The 8,354-nt window shown below is 45.7% G+C and overlaps 1 long non-coding RNA gene across 1 annotated transcript; it reads right to left on the reverse strand.

The window, feature by feature from the left end:
* Positions 1 to 2,060: 2,060 nt before the first annotated feature.
* Positions 2,061 to 4,621, reverse strand: LOC125719435 (uncharacterized). The gene is made up of 3 exons (XR_007385087.1): positions 4,423 to 4,621; positions 3,282 to 3,362; positions 2,061 to 2,474 (listed from the first exon to the last, which is right to left on the reverse strand). It is a non-coding gene; the product is annotated as an uncharacterized LOC125719435 (long non-coding RNA).
* Between the last annotated feature and the right edge of the window lie 3,733 nt (positions 4,622 to 8,354).

Below are 8,354 nucleotides of genomic sequence, written 5' to 3' on the forward strand. Positions count from 1 at the left end.
CAGTGCAGAGCTTGCTTTAGCCTGTCGGATCCCGTCGAGTTGGACCCTGCCTGCCGTGGGTGAACACGGGCATGTTGCAGGCTGACTATACAAAGCTTCAGCTGGTCCTCGGTCAAAGACGCAGATGGGGTAACTACAAGGAGTGCAGGAGATGCCACAGTTAACGGGAGAAGGCTCATTAAGACTCCCGTTAGGAGCCCGCAGGTCACCGGCAGCCTTTGTGTAGGTGACATTAATCAGGGATCTCTGTAGACGTCCATCCCTCAGCCTTTCAGGGCCAAAAACAGGCTCCTCGGTGTAACAACTGCACTCCATAAATCGCTTTCACATCTACGGGGACCAAAGAGCTTTAAATCCTCTTCAGCTGTCTGATTCTTATGACCGTTTGATGGCTAATGTCCACACTATTTGTTAAAATGCAAAGATGCCAAGTGTGATGAGGGCTGTATATCCACGGTAACGACAGCTGAGCACCTGACCCATGGTCATTTTGCTCATCACCATTTGATTAATATGTTTGTATACACCATAATAATAATTTTAAAAAATAGTAAGCATTTCGGTTAGCAGTAGGAAGCGGCAGTGAAGTCCTCCGGGGAGATGGGGGCAGCGTCAGTAAAAAAATAGACAGTAAACAAATGCAGCCAAAGGGAGGCCACTCCTGGGGAAACGAGGCAAGAGAGTCCTGAATAGAAGATGTGATCTTCTGCGCTTCTGCTCCAGGGGTCGGCTGCATCTCACGCATCACATGCGCCGTGGCGTGAAGCCTTTTGCATAAACGACACGCGGCGATTGGACCACGTAAATAATTCATGGCTTATTAATGTAGGGGGAAAATATTCCGGAAAGGTGTGACAGCCATGAAAAGAGAGCGGATACAAAAAAACAGAGTTAATTGTGGTGCTGGGGGGCCGGGGGGGATCTGCACATAAACATTTATTAAGATGTGATGCTGGAACGTAAACACTGTAATGATACTTTTGGGCCTTATGGATGCAGACGGCAGGATGGACGAAACAATGTGCTTGCTCCCCCCCCCCTCCCCCACATCCACCCCCTCTTCCTTTTCTGGCTCCACAGGCTGCCAACCCAGACAGGCATGATATCCCAAACAGGAGGGGCGTCTCCCCTAGTGAGCCAGACCACCAGCTACCCCTGAATTCGTCTCTTCCCGGTCTCCTGCACCAAGAGAAACATGCTCAAATTCAGGAGGTTCAAATGTTCACACATCAATGAAGGGAAGTTTATTAACGGAGACCTGTCCTTCAGGCAGGGCGGCCTCGTAATTACGGGCGACAGCGAGCGCTCGCAGACGCGTCAAAGCTGGGATGGGATCGCTGCAGGTGGAGCGGACACTGGACCGGCTTGGAGCGCTGACTGATTCTTGAAAATGGGTTGAAGAATGAGTGGGACACCCCCACAGCAGCTGGGCGCAGAGGCAGAGTATATTACCAAAGAGGGCCATTATTAGATAACGATTGTTTAACAAGAACAAACATCCCACCACTAAGACATGTCGCATTCCCTGAACAACCATATCATTTCTAAATCTAAAGCTCATTACTGCTTCACAGGGGCGAATCTGCCAGTAAGATGAAAGCCGGTTCATTTCCTTTGTAGCGGGTTTTGTGACTTATTGAAGTTTGTAAGAATGTCTTCATCAGCCCTGTGACCGCAGCGTTCCATTTGCCATCGAACTGTGTCCACGGACGGTCCACGGGAAACGAGCGTCCCTGCCTGACCAAGCAAACACCCAACTGTAACCCTTAAACAAACACCACATGTGTGTCGATGCTCATCCCATTCGCTTTCTTCACAGCACAGGTCACAGGTCAAGAGAGCAGCAATAGGACGACAAGGTAACAGTTTAATGTATGTAATCATGTAATGCATATGAAATAACACAAAGTTATATGAAATTTCAGTTTTTTCATCCATATATTTATCCATCCATTAATCCATCTCCCAAAAGCTTGTATTGGTCGGGGTCACGAGGGGCCTGGAGCCTATTCCAGGTAGGACAAGACACAAGGCTGGGGAACATTGTGTTTTTCCTGAGCTTTACATTTATTGAATTTCTTTACTTAGCAGTAAAGACGCTTTTGTCCAAAGTGATCACAAACAGGCCTTTTTTTTATAGCTGGTCTCCACAGAGTCAGCAGCGTAGCAGAGAGATTTGCATACATCCCACAGGAATGTAATTAGACCACCGGGAAGATAAGCTGGGCTGGGGTGCAGTTTAATTGCTGTTTTCAAATCGACGCGCCGTGCCTGCGCTCTTTCTGAAGAGTTTTGAAAATGACTATCCTGAAGGAGAAGGTACGGTCTTCAGATGAACACTCAACTCAAGCCCTTTGCCGCCTGAAGCCGGTAGAGCCGGCTAATCGGGCTGGCTCCATCTTAACGCCGGCGGACTGCTACCTAACAGGAAACACGCAGAGCTCCAGACAGTCTCTTATCTTTACGACGACACGCTAGACAAAAACAAAAAAACACAGAATCAAAATGGTTAGAACAATCCCCACTCTGAATAAAACATTTTTCAGATCTACGACACGTTTTTGAAGCATTTTGTTTACCTGTTGCTGACTATAAATGAAATCTAAATATGTTAACCAGCTAGGTAATTAAAACGTCTTAAAGCGGCGGCGGAGAAACATTAAAGGCCTCAACTCTGCCTGGTCACCTTGCGATTCCATCACAGAGTAGTGGTGTTAAAACGGGGAGTTAAACATCACTGTTGACATAAAGCTTAAAAAATGATGATGTAAGATGAGGATAATCCCGGGGCACGAGAGCTCAGTGTTTCAGCTACACCCCCCCACCCAGCGTTTTGGATTCCACCATAAAAGCAGTGCAGCCGCCAAGCTGCACTTCTGCCGTTTGGGGATGTGACCCTATAAGTGTACGGTTTTCCACAGTTCACCAAAGGCCAATTTTTCCAAGCCAACGCCAAATTCCTGAACAACACAAATCCGGAGAGGAATACTCACTTCCTGCCCCAACAGATTCACTAACTGCCATCAGTGGGTGGAAATTATGTGCATAAATAATATCACTAATTAAATAGATGCAGATTAACAGGCAAATAATGTTAATGAGGGTCTGCAGTCCTGCTGCTTATTAGCATAGCAGTAGTGCGCGTCGCATTAATGCTGGCGTCCGTCGCAGGCTCCACTGTGCGTGAGGGCGGCCCGGGGCACATTCGGAAGCCCCATCAAAAGGCTTGCCGGTGCAGCGAAACGTGTCAAGAGGTTACCAGCTGTTCGGGGCACGGCTACCTCGGAGACGACTCCAACGATCTGCATGTCTGCGTTTGTTGAGAACTTTCCTGCAACTTCCCGTCGTTTGATTTAAGGCGCCTGAACAGAGAATGGAGCTATAATAACTAAGAGTAAGTAACACTCACAGAAAGTAAGTCGTAGGGAAACTTTTAGCTACAGTCAAAGGAATCAGGCGTGCTTGCGTGCGACGGCTACGGAAACGTTGTGATGTTAGCTCCTGTCGCGTTTACGTGTCGCTTGTCCGTGGCGCGCTGAGTTCATGATGTGACCTGCAGACCTCCTTGGGTCACCAGCTGGCGAGCCTAGAGGCTCTATCCTTCAGGTAAACACGGCTTGTCACGACTGGGTGATGCTTCCTCCATGCTCCTCCTCAGTTTGTGCTTAACAGCTGTGTTTTTAGCAGCTAATGATACACTTTGCATTGCAATAGTTCGCTTCCAAGCGTTAGCTCAACATCCTACATTTATCTGGTGTCGTACCGGTGACATCTAATCGGAAAAAGCTGAAAAGGGTTTGACTTGTATTGCAAAGATCGAAATTCGCCTCTTTAGCTCTTATCATTTGTGTAGCATTAGCATTTAATGCATCGAAGGGGTGTTTAAAAGCCGTGACGTAAGGGACCATGGTTTCCAGCAACAGATAAAATCAAATGCAACTTTCTCAGTCTCTAACCGATCTGTGCAAATAGAGTCTCAGCTAAACACCGAGCAGTTTCACAGAGATCCGAAACCGCTTTTAAGTTCAGGACTCGTCACACAAAGCCGTCATTGCAGCGCAGACGTGTCAGTCGTTAAAGCCAGGCTTCAAATCCCACTTAATCGCAAAAAAGTCTCACATAAAACTGCACAATTCCTAGTCTTATCCTATAAGAATTATATGGGCCAGAATAAAGACAGAGTGCAGACAGAAGACCACAACAAGTATAATAATTATAATTTTAGGCTGTGTCAAAATTGCACCAAAATATCATGCTCTACTGTAAATCAGTGCTATTACACACTCGTACATGGTTGCTATCTGGAAAAAGTGTGTGCGTAGCACCAAACGTTTTCTTCAACCTGCATAACCTAAAAGCTTCTTAACTGAAAATACTCATTAAATTAAAATATCACACAAGACAGAGAGGTGGTTTCTGAACCTTCCATCTTGGAAATAAAATCATCACTTGCTTTGTGTCTGTTTGATTGTGGCCAGACTCCGGTGGCCTCTAGCTTCTATGTTAAAAAATTGCCTGTGCAAATTCCCCAGTCTTCAGACCAGTAAAACCAGTAAGAGAATCCATGTCAGATGAAATAGTTTTATAGGACACAAAAGCACACTGCGATGTCAGTACAAAATATTGGGTGTTTTTTTTTTATTTTTTCATAACGGTTACACTGTGTGTTTGAGTTTAATTTATGGTGCACGTTTACACGCGCAGAGCTGTCAAACTAATGCTTCGTTTTAAAATCCAGCCGTCCTGGTGAGTCATGTGACCTCTGAGGCGTTTTGAAGGTCATTGACCACTCTGCAATGGTGACATCTCCTCTCAGAGTCGATCGCCAACAGAGTCCGTGACAAGCTTCATAATCCGTCTGTCAAAAAACACTTGGCACTGTAAACCTCAGCTGAGCTGAACTCTGCGCCCTGGCTTAACTATAACTGGCGTCAAAGGAAGCTGACTGTACCATTTAATCTTTCCGTTCCTTTTGGTTCCGTGCTGCTTGGTAACTTGGAAAGGGGGAGGGGGGTTGTTGTCTTTGGACTGGACTGAGTTGGAGTGGGAAGAGAAGAGACAATATTCCCACAAAGGTCTCTCCGGGCACGTGAGCAGCTGCTGGACAACTTAAACACAGACTCGTGCAACAGGCTTGACTTGGACCGCAGGAAATGCACGGGTGGTGCATGCGGCTTTAGCAGGAGCATAACAGATGTAGCGAGGATGGCAGTTTAGCCATACAAACAAAATATTTGGACTGTGCGGTTTGACCACATGGAAATTAGCAGATGTCAGTTGCATTCACGATTTTTTATGAATGGTGGAGGGGGGGGGCTTTCATAAGTTAAATACTCTTTTGTAATTTCAAACACTTCACATTACGCATGATTCACGAATAGCATGCAAAGTTAGATATGGAGAATATAATGAAAGCAATGGATGAAAGCGTCACTAGTGGATCGTGTCTGTGTGGTGCTTATAGTAAACTGTCTTAACCTTATTTAGGCTACTTTTATATTTTCCTTTAGCTTCCGTCATGTTTGGTAGGACAGATATATAGGCGTAAGTGACCTTCCAGGAAGAATGATAATCCAATGCATGGTTTCTGTATGCTAATAAAAGCATGAATAGGATTCTGGGAAGGGGGGCATCTTTAAAATAATTGTCACAAGCTCTTATCTGCAAAACCACCCAGGGACACTCCTCCATCCCCCCCACAAGCCACATTTGGGGATCTATGAGCAGGGAGAGATGGGGGGGGGGCATTCGCTGGTTAATTAAGTGCTTTTTGGATGTCAGGATGATCTTTTCAAGAATCCCTCCGACTCAGGGCAGGAGGATGCGAGCGGCTGCCTGAGTGCCTGAGCAGGCTAATTACCCGAGCTCTGAAGCGGGGCGGGGCCCTTTGAACGAGGCGTCAGGTGTGTGTGTGTGTGTATGGGGTGTGGGGGGAGGGCTCTTTAAATGAACTGTCAGCAAACTGCTCATCCCAACCGAGGCGTGCTGGAGGCATGTGTACGGGGGTGAAGCGGCCGAGAAGGGGGGGCTTTGGCTGGATCAGAGCTCAGTGGGAAAGATAACGGCTATTCCAGGCTTCAGCTGAACTACGATGAATCCCTCGTTTGGTTATCATGACAAATCAAATTCACAATCAAACACGCCTCTTCGATTTCAGCAATTAGCTGAAGAAGATGAATGTGTGAAAAGAAATGAAAGTAAAAAGAAATGAAATTACAAATTGAACGTCATCATTATTATTATTATTATTGTTGTTGTTGTTATTATCGTAGCAATGCTTTCAGAGTGTAATTAAAATCAAACCGCAGTTGGTGACATTACGTCCCATCACGGGTTAGGGTTACGGATGGGTTTCGGGGTCTCACAACCTGCTCATGTCCAGAATCGAGTTTATTTGGTGGGAATTAAACTGAAACTGAGCCTGGGCTGCCTGTGGATTTCCTCGCATGGAAACCCACTAACGAGCAGCGGCGAGGGTATAATGAAGCGATCAGGAAGCTGCCCGTGGGTTATCTGAGCCCAGCACGTCCATGTGCGGGACGAGATTAACGCGCCGGCAATGAAGACGTCTCCTCTGGCGGCGCGCACGGTGCGCGCTCCCGCTAATCAAATTACACGGCTGCCTTTTGTGTGCAAGCAGCGGAATAAATCCAGTTATGGCCCCCAGGGCTAATTACGGAGTGCGCCTGTGTTTGCGTAATCCCGCTTTGAAACAGCCCTGACTATCATATTAGGGAGCAAAGGCTGGGGACGACCTGAGCCGCGTGCTTATGCCGATAATTAGGGGATGCATAACGGAATGCGTCCCTGTCTTTATAACAAATCCCTCTCTGTAATTTCTTTTTTCAAAAAATAGATGCTAATTAGATTAACTGCACACTGTACGCGCTGATAACTGCCATCGCGAGGTATCCGGTCAGCACTGCCTCAGCCAATGAAAAGCTTTAAAATAGCAGGCATTGTTGTCTGTAGTAGCCAATAATATAATAACTACCATTGATGTATTTATTTTAATATTACATTGCTACAGTCTTCATAAACGGTATTATTATTAGGTGTTATTGCATATTTTTTTTTATATTATTATTATTTTATTGTTGTTGATGAACAGCAACCTCTCTGAGCCTCAAATACCTGTATTTCGGTTTCACCACCATAACATTCTCTGCACATAACTAACAACAAATTAATCAGAACGAGAACAATATAAGTAAAGGAATGTGAAGAATGAAGTTTGGTAATGTGCAGAGATACGTACATTCAAGCTGATTATTGCTATATAGAGATCGAGTATGTAAACTTGCATAATTATTTTTATCAGAATCTGATTTAAAAAAAAGTCTCCGTGTAGTAGAGGAAGAAACGATAAGAACTGCAACAGAGTAAGTACATGTTTCACGAGAGGGAAATTGAAAAACACATTCAACAAAAAATGTGGGTTTTTTGGTGAATGATATGAGTCAATATTAATAATTAAAGATAACTGCTTGCTTTATACTGCCTGCATGTTCCATACATATGCACGCTCCCGTATACTGAATTTTACACTGCACAGGTAAGTATCTATGGAAAATGCATGGATTGTGTTTTTTGAAACCGTCTTCATGGTAACATAATTTGTGGCAGAGCTAGGCGACTAATCGACCGTAGTCTTTGGTTAACCTTGCTGACCATTCCTGACTGATTGTTTTGCTTGGGTTTGACTGCTAACAAGGTTTGCTATTTGGTGTCTTTGCCCCTGTCCCCTGATTGGACAATAACAGACCTCACCATCATGGCTGCCCGCCTTCTGGGCCATGTGCGCTTGGAGAGCAGAGCAAGTCGTGTGGTGCAGATGATGATGGAGGTGGTGGAGGTAAATTGGGATCGGTGGGTGGGGTTTAAGGGTACATCAGAGCGGGGGGAGAGTGGCAATCCTAATTACCCAACAGGTGAGGTGACTGCGTTGTTGTCGCAAAGGAAGTCAAACGGTCACAGAGAACGACTGTCACTAATAATGAACACAGGCGGGGCTGTCAAACCCCAGGGTGAGACACAGCGAAGGCTGCATGCCGAGGACTGTCAGGTCCCAGGGACGCCTACACCTATCGACCGAGTTCCCACCTGTATCTGAATAAAAAAAGCCCCCCTGCGGTTATATTTTACAGTACGTTTTATCCGCGGTACGCTCATTATGTCACAGAGATTTCCGAGGTGAGAAGTAAAACCAGAGGCAAGCTAAATAAATAGATATAGTCTCCATATTTCCTTAGAGTAATAGAGGTATCTGTGCGCGAAAATACACGCGAAGCTGAGATTTTTCTCCCCGATACAGTCACCTGTCACAGCTGGAGGTACCTGGGTACATGCGAGCC

Source organism: Brienomyrus brachyistius, chromosome 23 (assembly GCF_023856365.1).
Source record: "Brienomyrus brachyistius isolate T26 chromosome 23, BBRACH_0.4, whole genome shotgun sequence".
Taxonomy (NCBI): Eukaryota; Metazoa; Chordata; class Actinopteri; order Osteoglossiformes; family Mormyridae; genus Brienomyrus; species Brienomyrus brachyistius.